This window comes from Lynx canadensis, chromosome D2 (assembly GCF_007474595.2).
Source record: "Lynx canadensis isolate LIC74 chromosome D2, mLynCan4.pri.v2, whole genome shotgun sequence".
Classification (NCBI taxonomy): Eukaryota; Metazoa; Chordata; class Mammalia; order Carnivora; family Felidae; genus Lynx; species Lynx canadensis.
In genome coordinates, this window is record NC_044313.2 from 61,135,218 (window position 1) to 61,156,178 (window position 20,961).

The window sequence follows — 20,961 nt, forward strand, 5'->3', positions numbered from 1 at the left end:
TGGAAAGCAGAAACTTAAATATTTATTTATTTGCTTCATGGGCTAGCATTTAAGAAGCCCTCACTAATCATGGATGATTTTTTCTTTATAGATAAATATAGCAAAAAGAAAATAGTTTATTCTACTCACATTATTTATTTTCAATGACAATAAAGATCATAAACTAAATAGAGAAATAAACAAGATCCTCTGCCATCAAGTGAATTTCTTAAATTGATATCTAGGCAATCAGAGATGGACAAAAAGATAGAAAAGAAATAATATATCTTTCAGTGTCTGAAATTCATAAGTAGCACCACTTTTGTAGAATTTCTGACATCCTTTGCATTTTAATTTAGTGCAAAATACTTTGTGTTACTGAATGGAAGATTCAAATGTATAGATAGTCCAATCTGTTACTGTTTTAACACATATCATCCTTTGAAAAGATATCTATCTCAGTTCTATTAAAATACTTAATCATATATTCTTAAGGTACTTTATTGCATTGGATTTATTTGTATTGTATTTTAAGAGTATTTAAAAATCTAAAATAGTATATTTTGTTATTTTTTTCAATTGCAAGATTTATCATGATTTCAGACAATTTTTTCTCAAAAACTTTGTCCTTTGTATGGCATAGGGAATATAGTCAATAATATTATAATAATCTGTGTGGTGACAGATGTTAACTGTACTTATCATGGTGAGCACTTCACAATGTATATAATTATTGAATCGCTATATTATACACCTGACATTAATATAACATTGTATGTCAACCATACTGCAATAAAAACATTAAAAAAAATTAAAAAAAAAATTATATGTTTCATAATGAATACTTTTTCAGAGGAAAATATAATTTAGTTCAACAGGATTAATTTACATGCAATTTATTAGGCATTCTCTATTGCATAATACAAGCCATAATAATATTTTAGTTGCTTTTCTTTCTCAGAAAACAGACCTCATAATCACAATTCATGTATCAGGTAGAAAATGAAGATTCATCAAATGTAGACCATACAATAGGTAGATGAAATTTGGTTTCATATTGTGAGAGATGGGACAAGTACAAAACTTCTGTCATAACAATTGAACATATTAGCAACTTTACATTGGATAAACATGGGACAGATAATTTGTTTTTCACTATAGAACAGCCCCTAAATCCTTTTGAACATTAAAAAATGTTTCTAAGGAAATATTTTTGTAAAAGATATCTATTTTCTTTTCTTTTAACTTTTAAATGTTTATTTATTTGAGAGAGAGAGAGCATGAGCAGGGAAGGGCAGAGAGAGAGAGAGAGAGATACAGAATCCAGCAGACTACAGGCTCTGAGCTGTCAGCTCAGAATGAGATCATGACCTGAGCCAAAGTCAGAGGCCCAACCGACTGAGCCATCCAGGTGCCCCAAAGATATCTGTTTTCAAAAACTGCTCTCTATGTCCATTTGAAACTAAAAGCTTATTAGCCTAAGCTTTTGATCAGAATGTAATGACTTACTAGATAATAGAGCTTTTCTCAAATGTTAAAATATAGATATTTAGCAGTTTTAGTTTAGAAGCACTTGCATGAACATCATTCACTCATTCATTCAACTAATAATATTTCAAATAGAGTCTAATACAAGCAAGGCAAAGTTCAAGATGCTAAATAAAAAAATTGGTAAATCATAGCTCATTCTTTAAGGAAAGACAACTTTGGGGGAGGCCGTATAGGGAGAGACACGATAGACAGCATGAAATTTTATAATGCCCTGCATTAAGGTCATTGGGCAATTAGCACAAGTATGAAGCTCAGTCTACAAACTCAACATTGAGACATTAATACTCCCATCTTTTTATATTTCTGTTTATTTCTAATACGTTTGAGAGAACCTTTTTTTTTAATGTTTATTTTTTGAGAGAGAGACAGACAGACAGACTGAACATGAGCAGGGGAGGGGCAGAGAGAGAGGGAGACACAGGATCTGAAACAGGCTCCGGGCTCTGAGCTGACAGCTCAGAGTCCAACATGGGGACTGAACTCACAAACCGTAAGATTATGACCTGAGCCAAAGATGGATGCTTAACTGACTGAGTACCCGGGTGCCGCTGTTTGGGAGAATCTTTAAGTCATCTTTTCGGGACCACAAAACAAAATTATCCCATCATTCCAAAATAGCTTATTTCCATGGTAACAATGTGAGGCATGGTAAATCGTCATTCTCCCATTCAATGAGGGCACTCTAGCTTGAACTGCACACTAGTCTCTCTGCATCGTCCTTACTTGGGACAGAGCCATTTTTGAGGGACTGAAGATCATCTAAATATTAAATCTACATCTGTAAATCTTCTGAAAGAAAACACAGGAAAAATATTTGTGACCTTGAGTTAGGCGAAGACTTTGGAGATACGGCAATAAAATCTAGCTCATAAAAGAAAACAAAATGACACATTGTACTTTTAACTATTCAATTCTTTTGCTCTGTGAAGGATGTTATTAAGAGAATGCTACCAAAAGCCATAGATAGGGATAAAATATTATAAATCACATTTCTGAGAAAAGACTTGTAAGTATACTCAAACTCAACAATAAGAAAAGAGACAATAAACTGGGTAAAAGGTCTAAACAAACACATTGCCAAATGAAAAACATGAATGACAAAGAAATGTAAGAAAAGATGTTCATCATGGCATAAGTAATCATTAGAAAAGTATGAATTAAAGTCAAAGTAGATACAACTACACACGTTAAAACGCCTAAAAACAAAAATTGTCGATGCATTTTGCTAAGTATAAGAAGTCTTATAGTTATGGAATTAATAAGTCAAAGAAATAAAAGACACAGCATAAGGAATATAGTCAGTGACATAGTGATGTATGGAGACAGATGGTAGCTACATTATGGTGAGCACAGCATAATGTATAAACTTGTTGAATCACTATGTTTTACACCTCAGAACTAATGTAACTTTAAATGTCAACTATACTCAAATAAAAATAAAAATAGTAATTGTTTAAAAGACAACAGGGGCGCCTGGATGGCCCAGTCGGTTGGGCAACTGACTTCGGCTCGGGTCATGATCTCACAGTTCGTGGGTTCTAGCCCCGCATTGGCTCTGTGCTGACAGCTCAGAGCCTGGAGTCTGCTTCCAATTCTGTGTCTCCCTCTCTGTGCACCTCCCCTGCTCGTGCTCTGTCTCTCTCTGACTCTCAAAAAATAAATAAATGTTAATAAAAAAAACTTAAAAGACAACTTATCATATAGTTCTATTTATAAGACATTCTGGAAAAGACAAAACTATAAGAATGGAAAAGAAATTCGTGGTTTCCAGAAATTGGTCATGGAAGGAAATGTTGACCACAAAAAAAGAGACATGAGAGAATTGTTGAGGTAATAAAACTGTTTTGTATCATGATTGTTTGGTAAATTTAACACTTGGTTTATGGTAAAATTTACAGAATTTTAGAGCATGTAAGTAGAATTTTACTATATGTAAATTTTTAAAAATAACCATGCAAGATATTGGAGAAAACTGAAATGAAATATTAAAATATAACAGCTATTTTATAATTTTGCAATTCTAACCACACTTAAAGAGGTGGATGTAACCCGAGTTACATTGGAAAACATTATTTTGAATAGATAATATAACACAAAAGACAAAGACGACTATACAAAAGCTTGTCTTCTGGAAGGGTGTAAGATAATAGCATTCCGGATATTGGTTTCTAAATGACTTTCTCAAATAAAATGAGCAATGACTCCTTGCAGAAGCAATTATCCTAGGGTTCAGAGAGGAAAAGTTCACTAAGATCCTGGAGAATTATTGTGATGCAAAAATATGGAAGTGCACAATAGCCAGTCAGAATCAATTCCAATGGACAAACTTGAAACCATTTATCCCAAACAACAAAGTCATGATAGTGTTTGTTTATAGCCCATGGAGTAAAATATTCACGAACCCATACTGATATAAATTAGTAATTAAACATCAGTTTATTAAATGTGGAGTGAATGAGGAAGGTAAAAATTTATCTTAAAAAATCCACAGTAATAACTGTTACAGGCAAGATCCACTCATCAATACAAACTTTAGTTGTCAAAATTTTAAGGAAAAAAAGAATTTCTGTATGGTCACAGAAATCTCTCCCAATACATACATATATATACATATATATATATGTATATATATATGTATATATATATATATGCAACATATTTACATGCATACATATATACATATATGCAATATATATGTGTGTATATATATATATATGTATATCAATAAACAAAATAGTAACTGTATAGTTGAAGAAACCTGGAAAGACCACCTTAGCTAATGATTGAGGTTAACATGAGTAGTAACAAGACATAATGATGTCATATAATCTCAATATCAATACACTGAGAGGTCAGATCACTTGTATGGTAGACTAGCTAAAAATGCAAAAGCACAATCTACATGAGAAAACAGGCAGATCCAAATAGAAGGACATTCTACAAAATAACTGACACGTACATTTTAAAAGTGTCAAGGTCATGAAAGATGGATTCTGAGGAACTGTCACAGGTTGGAGGATACTGAGGAAGCATGACAACTAAATGCAATGTAAAATCTTAGATTAGATCCAGGAAAAGAAAAAAAAAAGACATTAATGGGAAAATTTAAAAAATCCAAGTAAAGTCTTTAGGTTAGTTACTAGAATTGTACCAATGTTCGTTTCTTAGTTTTAATAATTGCACTATGGCTACAGAAGATATTAACATTAGGGGACACTGGGTTAGAAAGCAAACTTAGCATTATTATGACTATTAATAATTGAATTTAGGAGGTGATTATATGAACATATGGAATATATATAATCTTCAATAAATCAATTATATATAAATATATTTATAAATATATATAAAGTAATAATATCTGTATCAAGGAAGATGGAAAAGAAGAATAGATTTATTAAGTATTTAGAAGGCCAAAACTGTGTGTGGGGGGGTTGATCTATTTGGTGATATACAGTGAGGAGTGGATAATATTAAAATTTATTTTCTGATTTCAGGCTTCAGCAATTATATGCTGATGATATTTTCGTTACAGATGAAAAAACATTAGCTACATATTAAGAAAAGAAAATGAAGTCAATACCAGAGATGTTATATCCAAGGTACCTGTGGGACATCTAAATATACCAGAAAAAATTGGAAGTTCAGATCTGAACAATAGCACTGTAAAAGTAATATACGAGTATTTAGTAGTGATTTTACTATCCTTATGCAACTACAAAGTATTGGAACCAGCTTCTCCTTTCTGCTAGTTTTGTGATGGTCATTAAGTGACTTTATCTTTAGGATAAAGTACTATATGATGGGACACCTGGGTGGCTCAGTCAGTTAAGTGTCCGACTTCGGCTCAGGTCATGACCTCCCGGTTTGTGAGTTTGAGCCCAGCGTCGGGCTTTTTGCTGACAGCTCGGAGCCTGGGGCCTGTGTCTCCTTCTCTCTCTGCCCCTCCCCCACTTGTGCTCTGTCTCTCTCTATCAAAAATAAATATGTGTACAAAAAATTAAAAAACAAAGAAAATGTAAGTGAATAACAGGACATTCTTCACTGATAAGCTGTTCACTTAGAATCAGTGGAATCCCCATGGAATCTGTCCAAAATATAGGCAATAAGATCTGCAGAGCAAAGTGTAGGATTATTATAGTCACGTTAGACCTAACAACAAATAATACATGATTGAAAATCAAAGTCCAATGAAATTGTAATAAATGAGAACATAAAGTTTCGGCAACTTTTTTTAGGGGACAAAGTACATTTATCACCAAATAGGAATGAAAGCATTGCACAGCCTGCTGTCATGAACCTGGGGCAGTTCTGTTGTCAGGAAGCACCAATGGTTTCTTGTATGAATGGCTCACTCCAAGCATAAAGAGCAATATTCTGTTGCAGGATCAGCCACCCCAACGCCGGGGTTAGGCAACAGGACCCTGGCAAAGTGGTAGACCTGGATCCTGCAGACGAGGAGACATGTGTGGCTCATAAGAATTGAGAGTTTCTCCACTACTGTCAGGAATGAGGCAAGGATTTCCCCTGTCATCACTGTTACTTGACCCAGTACTGGAAGTCCTAACCACACCAATCATGCAACAAAAAGAAATAAAGGGCATCCAAATCAACAAGGAAGAAGTAAAACCTTCATTATTTGCTGATGACACGGTACTCTATATTGAAAACCTGAAAGATTCCACCAAAAAAATGACTAGAATTGACACGCACATTCAGCAAAGTTGCAGGACACAAAATCAATGTAGATAAATCTATTGCATTTGGAAGAACATTCCATGCTCATGGATTGGAAGAACAGATATTGTTAAAATACATGTATTACCCAAAACAATCTATACATTTAATGCAATCCCTATCAGAATACCAACAGCACTTTTCACAGAGCTAGAACAAACAATCCTGAAGTTTGTATGGATCCACAAAAGAGCCCAAACAGCCAAAGCAACCTTGAAAAAGATAAGCAGAACTGGAGGCATCACAATTCCAGACTTCAAATTATATTACAAAACTGTAGTGATCAAAACAGTATGGTACCAGCACAAAAATAGACACACAGATCAATGAAAGAGAATAGAAAACCCAGAAACAAGCCCACAACTATACCATCAATTAATCTTTGACAAAGCAGGAAAGAATATCCACTGGGAGAAAGAGAGTGTCTTCAACAAATGGTACTGGGAAAACCGGACAGCAACATGCAAAAAAAATGAAACTGGACAACTTTCTTACACTGTACACACAAAAAAATTCAAAACGGATTAAAGACCTAAATGTGAGACAGGAAACCATTAAAATCCTAGAAAAGAACACAGGCAGTAACCTCTTTGACATTGGCCTTAGCAACTTCTCACTAGCTATACCACCTGGGGCAAGAGAAACAAAAGCAACAACAAAGTATTGGGACTTCTTTCATTGATCTGTGTGTCTATTTTGTGCCGATACCATACTGTTTTGATCACTACAGCTTTGTAATATAACTTTAAGTCTGGAATTGTGATGCCTCCAGTTTTGCTTCTTTTTCAAGGTTGCCGTGGCTATTCATCAAGTACTGATACATGTTATAAAATGAACGAACCTTGAAAGAACTATGCTAAGTGAAAGAAGCCATTCATGAAGGACCACATATTGTATGATTCCATTTATATCAGGTATCCAGAATAGGCAAATTCATGAGGACAGAAAATAGATTAGTGGTTGCCTAGGGTTGGGAACAGGTGCACTGGGTTTGACAGGAAAGGTATGCAGGTTTTTTTTTTAGAAGGTAATGAAAATGTTCTAAAGTTGATTGTGATGATGAGGGCACTACTGTACGAAGATATTAAAAGCATTGAAGTGTATGCTTTAAATGGTTTAATTGTTTAATATATGAATTACATATTGTTAAAAATTTTTTTAATTGTTTTTAATGTTTATTTATTTTTGAGAGAGACAGAGTGCGAGCAGGGGAGGGGCAGAGAGAGAGGGAAACAGAATCAGAAGCAGGCTCCAGGCTCTGAGCTGTCAGCACAGAGCCTGACGCGGGGCTGGAACTCACAAACCGTGAGATCATGACCTGAGCCCAAGTCGGACGCCCAACCGACTAAGCCACTCAGGCGCCCCTATTGTTAAAACGTTTTAAAAATAATATTCAAGTGCTAAGACTGACAAATGATAGCCTTACTGCTGGAAAGTGGGGACTGTGTCTCCAATGTTAAGGGAACTACTGTAATTCTGTTCAAGCCTGTTTTTGTCAATTAGGAATAGAGTCAAAAGTGGTCAAAATTTCCAAATTTACTTAAAAGAAAACAAAAAAAAACTCTGAAAATCCTACCGTTAATGTAAATTCTCCCAGGGTAAAATATTGCAAACTAATTCAACACTGGACAAACAACACATTTGAAGTCAAGTCTCATCACACAAAAGTTACAAAAAGTTGCCATTTTGTAACACGCTATTATTTTGGTATACTGATGTCTTTCACAATGTTTGTGATTACAGAGCAATGTGGCCTCAATATTAATTTCTTCATGCTATCAGGATTATTTAGATATCTATTGTAATAGCAACCATCGATATTTATGGAAACTATAACATTCCAGGCCTGAATATTAACTCATTTGTACATTCTATTGGTTAGATATTATTATCATCCCCATTTTACAGATGAGAAATGTATGCTCCACAGAGTTAAATTACTTGGCTGAAGTCCCACAGTTGTAATGCTGAACTAAGATTTCAAAGCAGTCATCTGATGCCAAAATTCTTCACAATTCTGCTGTACTGCCCCTTTACATGTTGATGTTCTTGGGCACGTGGTTTCTGCCTTGAGGCCTCTTGGAATCTAATAGGGAGAAGACATGACAATTCCAGTACAAGGTGGATGCATTAAAAGAAATGCAATAATATGTTATAAAGGAAAGCACTTTAACTTAGGTGCAATGGTTGACAATTTAGCTGATGTTTTTGATGTATAAAATGAATTTGCTAGAATGAAAAAGAGGAATGAGTTATCTGAACCAGAGAATGCTCAGAATGTATAAAATGTAAGATTGAAAGTCAGAAAGTTACTCAGGAATCATAAATACCATGATGCAACATAGAAAGCGATGGGAATACATTTGGAAATCTGATGAGTGATGGATGGGGACAAATGACAAAAGAAGTAATTAAATGTTCTCAGCAGTGAAGAGCCGTTGAAGGTTTGTGTTTTAGAAGAAACACGATGACATTTAGAGTAGAGGCTGATTTGAAAAGAAAGAAGCAAGATAATCATTTAAAAAATGATTACAACAGTACTGGAAAAGATGATAAACACTCACAGAGTAGCAACAACTTAGCTTTGTTTTCAGTGTGTGCTTAAGTGGTTAATGATGTGATTGTGTGTGTGTGTGTGTGTGTGTGTAAGTATGTACATGTGTATGTGTTTCCCCAATCATTGAAGATCTTAAAAAAGTATTTGAGCATATCACATGTTTGTTATTTATGCTGCCTTTATAGCACATATAATCTCTAAGTTAAATTTGAAAAAGTTTAATAAGTACTTTCTTTCATAAAACAATTGTATGAAAGTGGACAAAAACTTTTGATTTTAGGTACTGTAGCAAACACAATAATTACTAACATAGATAAGAATATAGCAATGTCATTCTAAATTAAATTTCATGTCTGTATCGAGAAGAAAAATTCCCCTCTCACCTCCGGAAGGACTTCAGATTACAAGGTAAAGTTTTGTGAAATGTATAAAACCTTGTGAGGGCAAACCAGAATAAACATATAGAAATACAATTTAAAATATACTCATTGGAAGCTTGATTCATAACCTGTTACGTGGTTTCATATTCCTCCTTTTATAATATATATTACTGAGAATACAGCATGTAGTATATAAAATTTTTGGTGGACAATACATTTCTAAAACATCTGCCACATTGTAATGAAATGCCCTTCTTTGTAAATTTTTAAGATTCTATTATGGGCTGGCATGGAACAAAAATGCAGTTGTTTTTTTTTTTCTTTGAAAAAGGAAAACAGTGCCACCTAATGTTAACTATCACTAGTAAAACATATGGAAGTTTACATAATCTTGCAGAAAATAATTGATCTCTCAAAATACTTTCTTAAAATAATTTTATGATTAAGTAAATTACAATTTGAGATTTATATGAAAGGAAAATAAAACCTGTATTTGATGCTATGCTTGGTAAAATATAAAATGCATTTTCTGACATGTTCCTCAAGCCCTTCATTTAACTTGTAACTTACTTGAATTGCTATGTAAAATATTCTGTGATGGGACATATTTATAGTGGGTACCCTTACATACTGTGTTGCACTAACACAGAGGTATTTAATTAATATTTGCTGGTTTGAATTCTCCTACATAATGTGGCTGTGATAAATAGATTTAAATTCTAAATATAGATAAGAGAATAAAATGACAGGAATGAAGGAATACATATTTAACAGTGTATTTTAAAATTATAAAGGTAATGCATAATAATTATAGAAATTGGAAACAGTCCAAAGATTAGAAGCAAAAATAAATGGTTTCATTAGCCACAAATAATATTTTATTTTTATTTTATTTATTTATTTATTTGTTTGTTCGTTTGTTTATAATTCTGGACTATTTCCTTAGCAGGTTTGTTTAGTGTTTTGTTTTGTTTTTTAATGATCATGAATTATTTAGGGGTACTTGTGTAGCTTAGTTGGTTAAGCTTTGGACTCTTGGTTTCAGCTTAGGTCATGATCTCACAGTTTCATGAGTTCAAGCCCGTTTCTGGCTCTGCACTGACATCACAGAGCCTGCCTGGGATTCTGTCTCTCCCTCTCTCTCTGCCCTTCCTCTACGCACACTGTCTCTATCTTTCTCAAAATAAATAAAATAAACTTAAAAATGTGATTTAAAAAATTATTTAAAAATTTTCAAATCAATTTGAGCTTTAAATCTAACTTATAGTTTATTTTTAAATTTCCAAACCTTAATTTAGTGTTTCCATCATATTTATTCAAATGGAATAGTGTCATTTACTTAACCAATTTACTATTTGGGGATATAAGGATGCACCATATTTTAATATATTATAAAATTTAGGCAATGTTATGGTGTATATCTTTGCCACATATTCTTTTAGCAATATATTTTAAGATTATATCTTTATGCCAGGAGAGAATTCATATAACTTCATAAAGTTGTTGATGTTCTGCATTTTCCCACCTGTAACTTTTAATTCCACATGATGTTTAAAAAGAAAAATATCAATAAAAAGAATCCTTATTTTAATATTAAGAACTCCAAAACACCCAGATTATCATTTTGAGTCGAAATTAAAACCCAAATCTTTATGTATTAATTCAGTACTATCCTACTATGTATTAATATATAAAAGAAAAATTACATTTCAGCTTTTATTTATGCCCATGTGACTGAATATTCTTTAATTTTTCATAAAAAATAGTTCTATGGTCTCCATTTAAATGTAATTTAACCCCATTATCTCTCTAACATAGAATATACCTAAGGTAGCATATCAGAAACACAAATTCTTAGTAATGTTAGATTAAGTAGATATGTTAATCAATTTTCCTAAGACCATCTTTTTCCTATGGAATTGATAAAACAGTATTTACTGAAGTATAATGTAGATACAGCAGCTTACACTGATCATAAATGCACAGCTCGATGAATTTCCACATAGTGAATATGCACATTTAACCAGAAGCCAGTTCAAACAGCTCACCAGAGGTCTCTTCCATCTCCCATGTTTATATTTTTCTTAGGTCACTACACCACCCCTGCCCACCCCCACACCCAAACAAAGGTGACCACTCTTCTGAGTTTTAACACCACAGAGGGTCAATTTATAAGTGGAATTCTATAATTTGTATATTTATGTGGTGGGTTTCTAGTTCTCAAAAATATGTAAGCTTCATCCATGTGGATGCAAGTAGTTACAGTGTGTTCATTATCATTGGTCAGTAACATTTCATTGTTAAAAATAGACCAGAGGTTGTTTATATATGCCACTGTGCCCCTTAGGCCAAATTTGGCCTGTCCCTTTGTTTGTCCCTAAAGTTTTATTGAAACACAGACACAGTCATTTATGTACTTTCTGTGATTACTTTCACACTATGGAGAAGTGGAAAAGTTGTGACAGAGACCATATGTCCTGCCTATGTACTAAATAATTTACTCTCTGGCCTCCTACAAGAAAAAAAAAGCTGACCCCTGACCTACGCTACATATGATGAACGTTTACTTTGTTTCCAGCTTGGAGCTTTTAAGAGTAGTGCTGTTATGAGCAGTACTGAAAATGTACTTTGGTAAATATATAAACACATTTCTACAGAGTTTCTATAAAGGACTAGAATCCTAGTTCCATGGATCTGAATGTGGTTACGTCAGATGATATTAGTAAAGAGTTTTTGTGTCTTTTAAATAAGTTTACCAGCTTACATAAGTATTCCAATTAATCCACACCTGCTTCTGGGCTGACTTGGCATATCTTCATTTTATCCATTTTTCTGGGTATGTAGTAGTGTCTCATTGTGATTTTGATTTCCGTTTCCTTACTAATTAAGTTGAGCATCTTTTAGTGTGTATAAGTGGCCATTTTGGTTATCTTCCTTCACAAAGTGCCTATTCAAGTAAGTCCTTTTTCTCTTTCCTTATTGGGCTCTCTTCCTTCTCTCTGTTGTAGAAATCTATAAATATATAATGGATGTGAGTCATTTGTAGATATGTTTATTGCAAAATGTTTTTCCTACACTGTGGTTTGCCTTTTTCACTCTCTAAATTATATTTTTAAAAAGTGAAGTTGTGAACTTTAATGTGGTATAATTTATTCATTTTTTCTTAAATATTTGGAAACATTGTTTTCCTTTGCAAGAAACTTTGAACACTCCAAATTCTTGAGAAGATTTGCCTATGTTTTCTTTTAAAAGATTTACCATGTTACCTACACATGTAGATCCTCAATTTACCTAAAGTTGACTTCATTGTGTATGTGAGGTAGAGATGGTGGGATTTTTTTGCTTTTTTTTTTTTGTATAAATATGCAATTTATCCAGCACCATTTATTGAAAACATAATCTTTTCCCCCTTGCCCAGCAACATCATCTTTACCATATTAGATTTTAATGTATTTTTCTCCACATGTTAATTTTCCTTATTTTTTTGGAATATCTATTATATTCCATCTTTACTAATCAGTTTTAGTATTGTAGCCTCCTAAGTCCCAATAATTGGTAAGGCAAGTAATCCTACATAACTCTTCAAAATTAATTTCATTTTTTTATAAATATAGTAATGCTCACTAAATAGTCTATGTACTATCTTTCATTCGTCTGCCTTCTGAAGTTAGGCAAAGCTATGTTATTAGTCTTATTGAAGTGTTTACAAACAGAAGTGTCACTTCCGGGCTAAAGCATTACTGAGGACAAGAGTTTCCTTTGACTTAATGCCAGGTTTCTGTGTGATTATTAATATTATACCCGAATTATTTATTTCAAAAAAAGACACTGAATCATGGAATGACGTTTGCCAGATGGATATTGCTGTCATCCACAAAAAGAATCTCCAATTAAATAGAGGTCTTGTCAGCCAATATGGCAAAGCACAAATGAATAAAAGAACTCTTCTCCGAGGGAAAAAAAAAAAAAAAGAATGAAATAATCAGGTATGTGCAGCTCCATGTAATGTGGATTACTTCACATTTCTCAAGAAAAAACAGTCTCAAGAACCAGTTTGAGCCAAGTCATAACTTAATAAGAACAATTCCACTGTTGCTATGGAAACCAACATAGTAGAGAGACATCATGTTTTTGTGTCTCCTGTCTCCCCTTCCAAACCCCCAGAGCATTGGGGCACAGAATCATAAAGTAATTCCAACCACCAAGGTTATAAAATCTGATGAGGAGTGATGGGGACACTGAGTTGGCTTGACCACTGATCCGCACATCACACTGGGACAATATAGAAAGTACAGTCACTGAAATTCATAGATAAGGAGAGAACAGGCTTCCTCAGGATGAGCTATAAAAAGAAGCACCTGTAGTAGGAACCCAACATATGTTATACCAAAACCACTGGCAAAGCAAACTCATTCAATTACCTTCTTTCAAACTAACTATGTATTACATTTAAAGGGGAAAAAAGTGAGTAGTTCATTGACAAAAGCTTTTCAGCAAAAATTACTATACAACTTATATGGATTAGTAGTCAATAAATTTTTGTCTCCTATATTTAAGGGAGAAAAGGTGAAAACACAAAGACACCTCTATACATGTAAAAAGACGAAACTGGACTTCAGAAAATTAATTCCTCTCACACAGGGAGGAAAGGAAAAGATTTTTAAAAATATTTTAATAAATGCTGCATTATACAGTTTTTAACACATATACACACTTATACATGTATATTCCTCTATTGATCTTTTGCTAGAAATAAAACACATAAAGCATGTTAACCCATTAGTCACCTGATAAATACACTTTTTGGATTCAGGTGCCTTTTTAGGACCTCTTTGACTGGACTCATTAAAACTAAGAATCACCTATTCATGCTCTAATTTATAGACAGGCATAATTTATATATTTATTTATTTCATTTATTATATGCTAGTATATATTTATTTATAGTATTATATATTTATATGTACATGAAACATATACTATATATAGATATATAGATACAGATATACCTCCCATATACCTCCAGAAATATGTTAATACTTTATCCAACTTTTTCTTCTAGAATTCCTATACTGTAATTACATGTACAAGGGCATGTCAGTGTAAGGCAGAAAGTGATGTAAGTAACCTTTTTAGATCATATGATCACAAACGCATTAATGGTAGCACTGATTCTGCATTTGGGGACACCATCAAAGCCTTGCTGTAGTTAAACATGTATTAGGAGAAGCATAGAAAGCTTCCAGGTAAGAGTGTCCATACCCCAGATTCCCAGATTGGCTAACTGGATCAATAAATTCAATTTATCTAACACTTATTGAGTGCTAAAAAAACATAAAAAGCTTATAATTATTACTACAGAAGTATTAGGTAGAAGGAAATAAACCTTATCTTGAAATACTTTTTTTCCCCCATGTTTATTTTGAGAGACAGAGAACATGTGTGTGAGTGGAGAGGGGACTGAGAGAGAGGGAGAGAGAAAATTCCAAGCAGGTTCCCTGCTGTCATCGCAGAGCCTGACACGGGGCTTGATCTCACAAGCTGTGAGACCATGACCCTAGCCAAAATCAAGAGTTGGACGCCTAACCGACTGAGCCACCTAGGCACTCCAGGAAATACCTTTTAAAGAGGATTTGGGGCACCTGGGTGGCTCAGTCAGTTAAGCGTCCGACTTCAGCTCAGGTCATGGTCTCAGGGTTTGTGGGTTGGAGCCCCGTGTCAGGCTCTGTGCTGTAGCCTGTTTCAGATTCTGTTGTGTCCGTCTGCCTCTGTCCCTTCCCCATTCTCATTCTGTCTCTGTCTCAAAAATAAGTAAACATTTAAAAAAAAATTTTAAGTGAATTCAAGTGTTATTGTGGCTTCAGAGATGGCTTTGTAGTTTTTTCAGGGTGCTTGAAGTATAGATGAGAGTTTGATAATAGAGAAAGGTAGAAGAAAATTTCAGATAAGGGAACAGCATGAACAATAACAGAGTATAGGAGATACAAAAAGATGTTATTTAAGTCAATTTCAAAAAAAGAGACTTTCTCCACTCCAAATTATTATATATTCAGCATGTAGTGTCTCTGATCTCATCATTGTAAATTTTAGTAGCTCAGAGATACTTCCATACTTTCCTTCGAAGAAAATTAATTTTGATGTCAGAGTTAATGACCCAAATTTCACTACCAGATTACATTACTGATTCATTTCTGCTTCATAACATTTACATTTCTTTTCTGCTTACGAACTTGACAATATTTTAAAAATAGTTTGTAAATTCAAAACTTGATTTTCAATCTTAACAAATTTTCAATTTATTTCAAAATCTTTAGCAGTCTTCTTTTTATTTCGTTTTTCATTTGAAGTGGCCCTATGTTTGGTCTGTTCTTGAATAATGAAATTATATTTCATTACATACAAAGTGCAAAAAGTAAATATTTTAGAAATGTCAAACTTTATAGGTAAAATAACTGACTTACAATGCATTTGAATAATTGTTAAAATTTAAGACAAGGTTACATTTGCAATTATAACTATTCGGTGTATAAATAATATAAGTATAGAGACATGGTATGTCATATTTTCATAAGGAAAATATCATTTTAAGGATATAAAAACATTAGTATCATTAAAAATAATCATAGATTTTAATGTATTAAAATGCTTACTTTATATATTTGATTATTATTAATTGTAATTCTAGACTTTGTAATTTATTAATATATACCTCGACTGATTCTTTATTCTGGAATAAACAACTAAACTGTTTGGTTTGAAATCCCAAACCTTCCATAATTAAATCTCCAAAAAGTTTCCAAGATATATTTTAATTTTACTTGCATAAGTTCTCTGATTCTTTTGAAAAGGTCTACAGGATTTGTAATCATTTTACCTCTGTGAATTGACTAGGAAAATGTCATTAATTAATTATTTTCACCGAAACAACTAGTCTTTCATGGATTATAAAATGCAGCAGAAGTGACATTTTGTTCTTTGATACCTTTCAAGACGAAGTCACCTATTCTGATCCAACAGTCTCTGTGATTTCTGTATCTTTTGACCAACATGTACCATGCTCATGCTAAATATATTCCTGTCGGTAGGACTATATTGCCGTAAGCTGGGGCATAAGTCGGTCTGTATGCTACGCACCATCTCAGGGCATTCCTTTTATTTCCATCCTTTTCTCACATACCTGCCCAACATGCCTTGGAAGTAATGTTCAAAAGCTCTGGTATATACAGGGGTGCCTGTGTGGCTCAGTCAGTTAAGCATCTGACTTTTGATTTCAGCTTGGGTCATGATCAGGTTCATGAGTTTGAGCCCTACGTCGGGCTCTGCGCTGGCGGTGTGAAGCCTCCTTGGAATTCTCTCTCTCTCTCTGCCCCTCCCCTGCTTGTGAGCTCTCTCTCTCTTTCTCAAAATAAATAAACAACAACAACAACAAAAATAACCTCTGATATGGTATATATTACCAATCACTAGCCTCATGTACTGCCTGGGACAAGTGTTCATGCTATTTTACCATTCTTATTTACACATATAATAAAATGTATGTTTCTACATTAGAATACTTATACTAAATAGTCTGTTTTATTTTATATTGATTGCATTTATTATTGTATATTATTATTCATGCTTAATATATGCTTCTAAAATAGAATGTCTCCTATGTTTGATATCATAATGAACTTATTGCTGTCCTAATAACGATTCTTCATTTCAGAAAAAGAGGGAATACCTTGCAGTATCTTCAAGAATTAAATTAACTTATTTGCAACCCTTTGGTGATAACTATTGTCTACAAAAGTACCCTAAAAGTTGTGCCAAGTAGATGCACTTCCTGCCATTAAGAAGTTTACAGTATAATTCTTCTTAACATCAAAGCAACAACAGAAAGAAATATTTTTTGCAAGTACTCAAACTCCTGTTCCATACAGGAAGTTCATAAAGTTTTGGGGATAAGTAAATGAAAACAATAATCTTAGGGACCGAACTTTGTCATCATGTTTATGAACATGGAAGAAATAAACAACATCTAATTTCAAAGAATATAAACAAGATTTATCTGCTAGAGCCAATTTCATTCCAAATGCTTATACTATACCAGGAAATAAATAAATGAAGACTCTTGAAAATGTGTTTTTTCTCTTTATTAAGAATCCCTCCCCACCCCATGACAGTGTAGTTCAAGAAATATCACAAAATACACAAATGTCACAAGGCTTGATTAGTTGCCAAATTATGTTACCAACAATTAGTGTTAAGAGAATTTGAAATTTGGCATATTGTGTTTATGAAAGATACACTCATATGCATATATGTTAATTCTCTTTTGTGCATTTTATCTCACATCAAAAACGTATTATCAATGAGATAGCATTGTGTGAAAATGGAACAAATTGCACACATTACCATTTCAGAATACGGCTGCCTGCCTTTTCAATCTGTTCAGGCTAAGCCTCCAATTCACTTTAAAGATGAAAGTTTGTTTAGGTAAATGAAATAATTATAGCATTTGTATATTAAGAATAAAACCTCAGTCAAAAATGTTGTTTATAAAGAGTTTACACCAATCCATAAGGAGGGTTGCAATACAATGTTTAACGAAAAATGCATAGCTTAAATCTATATTCTTTACTTATTGCAAATATTTTTGTATATAAATGAGTGTGAGTATAAAAGAAGTGATATGTATGTATAGATATGTGCTTGTATAAAATAAGTAAAGTGACTTAAAGTAAATATACAAAAATGGAATCAATCGTTGAATCTTAGTGTTTCTGATAATTACCATCAATAACTATGAATGATTACTAAAATATTTACATACATTTAATTTTGACAGTAGCACTGCAAAGTCCTGGATGCTCTGCTTGTACAGACCTGCTTCATTAGCCTCCCACCTTCATAGCAGCTACAATTGCGCAGACGTTTTGTAAAATCTCATCCTGTTTTCTTCTTTACAGTGAATTGGACTTTGGCTGAGCATTGGCCCAAACTTGGGTCAACCAGGGTACCTTTCATGGTCATTTGTCATCCGATCTGAGAACTCGAAAAAGAAAAATGAGGGTTTACATGACAAGAAAAATGGAGGTGGGAGATGGTTGGTGTTTATTCCTGTATTTTCAAATTCCCTTCGATACCACTTTTCCTCCTTTCTGAGATCCCACTATATTTCCATATCTGAATTTATGACACACCCTATTTGTACACTGATAATTAATTTCTGAATGTGCTCCTGTGAAATTGAAATTATTTAAAACCAACATAGTACAACTACTCTAATTCTCTGAGGAAATTGAAGTTAAGGGAAGTTAAGTACCTTTCCCCAAAGTCATACAACTACTGGAGCTCAGAGGTATCTTTTGGACTCAGGTCTGACTTCAACATCCACACTCATTCCCTTACTCCAAGATCAGGAAGAGTGAGGGATTACTGATGACTCATAAGCTTTTAAATTGTTTTGAAATTTTTCCTATATTTTACAAATTTTCTATAATAATAATTTATATATATATATGTACATGTGTATATATATATATAATTTGTACATTGTAAGGCTCTATTATTAAAATTTGAGAACTTGAGCATATAATAGTTATCTGGAGTTGGGGATTGGAGTTTTGAGTTCTGTGGAAAGGAGGAAACGTATTGAAATGATACCAGAGACCAATTTCATCTGTTCTACCTCTTTTTGTTTTTATATATTATAGTCAATTGTTGGATATATTCCTTGTTTGCCTAGGAGTGTATATTATGCAGTTTGGGATATAGTGATACATCTATATATCTATTCTATCTGTGTCTACATCTGTATCTACACACACACAGATCTGTACTTTGCTGCTATATGTTGAGCCTATGTTATTAGGTGCTTATGAATGAATAATGAATATGTTTTCCAGGTAGATTAAAACTTTACATTATAAAATACTCCTTTTTAACTCTATTAATGCTTTTAGCTTAAAGTCTGATTTAGCATTATAAATATGGCCATATCAACTTTCTATGTATTGATATTTTTGTTATATATGCATTTTAAACTCTTTATATCTTTTTATTTTAGATATCTTTCTTATAAAAAGCAAAGTTTTGTTTTTTTAAAGTGGGATAATCTTTGACTTATAATTGGACTCTGATCCATTTACATTTGTTCTTAGATCAATATATTTGAGATAGATCAAACCCTTTTTGGATCGCTTTATCTTTTTAATGATTCTACCTGTTCTTGTTTCTCTCATTTTTTACCTACTCTTTGATTGATTACTATCATTAGTGATTCCCCTGGAGATTTCAAAATGACTCGTAACTAATCAAGGTCTTAATATCAATCAGCTTTTTACACCTTCTACAAAAATATGCAAGGACTTTAGAAAAATAAAGTTCCCATTATGCCCTCCTGATTATTCCTCTTGCATTGCAACATTCATTTTTTAAATTTCTTTTTTAATAATTGTTTTAAAAGTTTATTTATTTATTTAGAGAGAGACAGAGACAGAAAGCAAGTAGAAGAGGGGCAGAGAGAGGGAGAGAAAGAGAATCCCAAGCAGAGGCATGGACTCATGGATCTCTCATGAGATCACCTGAGCAGAAGTCGATGCTTACCGGACTGAGCCACCCTGATGCTCTGCATTTCCAACATCCAAATGGGAGCTTTACCCTTCTTCTGGGAGAACAATTTTTACTACTTCTTGTTCTGCCATCTGCTGAGTATATATATATTTCGTTTCCTTAATTTTGTCTGAAAATGCAAAGAGGTTTTTCAACTTTGGAGATGTTTAAGTCAACACTTGGGTTTAAGCTTTTGTTACTGTTGCTTTAAGCTTTTGAAAACGCATTCGTAAATAAGGAAAAAGGGAAATTGACCTCAAATATTTGGCTCTCTGAACCTCGTTAAAGCTGGTTCTGGCCTGGTGTGTAAAGTAAATACAGTGGCATTTCAAGTCATTTAGTGGTTAAAACAATTCTACGTATTTTCCGCACAGATGAATGGATTGCTTGAATGGTTTCTGTCTGGGCCAGATGTGGCTATCCCTGGCTGGGCGTGCCCCTGTATTTATGGACGAGTGACAAAGTGCTGGTTGGTTTAGGATGTCCTTGCCTGGACACGCTCAGTGATGTTCCATGTGTTATACCATCCTCGGGCAAGATAGCCTGGCCTTGGTCTAATCGTGGTGGCAGAGTTCCAAGAGACAGAACGGAAGCTTGAAATCTCTTTTGAAACTTAGATTCAGAACTGGAAAACTGCCACTTCTGTCAGATTGCTTTGGCCAAAGCAAGTCCCAAGACCAGCGTAGATAAGGGGGCAGGAGAAAGAGTCCACCTTCTGATGGGAAGAACCAAAGAGTCACATTGTAAATGGTCCAGACATCACAAGTAATCTATCACAGCTGGTAATACTTGATGAATTTATTAGTAGTCTCTTGTTTTTAAAGTGATATGCGAATATATCTTATCTGGCTTTTCTAGTTGTCCTCTGAGGTGGAGGTGATCTGATTTATTTAGTCTAGCATTACTATTACCGGGAGACTATTATTTCTGCTTTCTAGGAACTCTTATTGTACAAACTGGCACAGCTAGCAATCGTGAAACTATTATATTTTTGCAATAGTGGAACTATTATATTTTTGTTAAAGAAAGACAATAATTATGTAAGCGGCATTACTTCCCCCCACCCTCCCCACTAAGTAGTAATATTCACTCAGTCACATAAAATACACTGGCTGGGAGGTCAGGCAGCTGTTTAGTGATACTCCATTTGCTCCCAAGGGG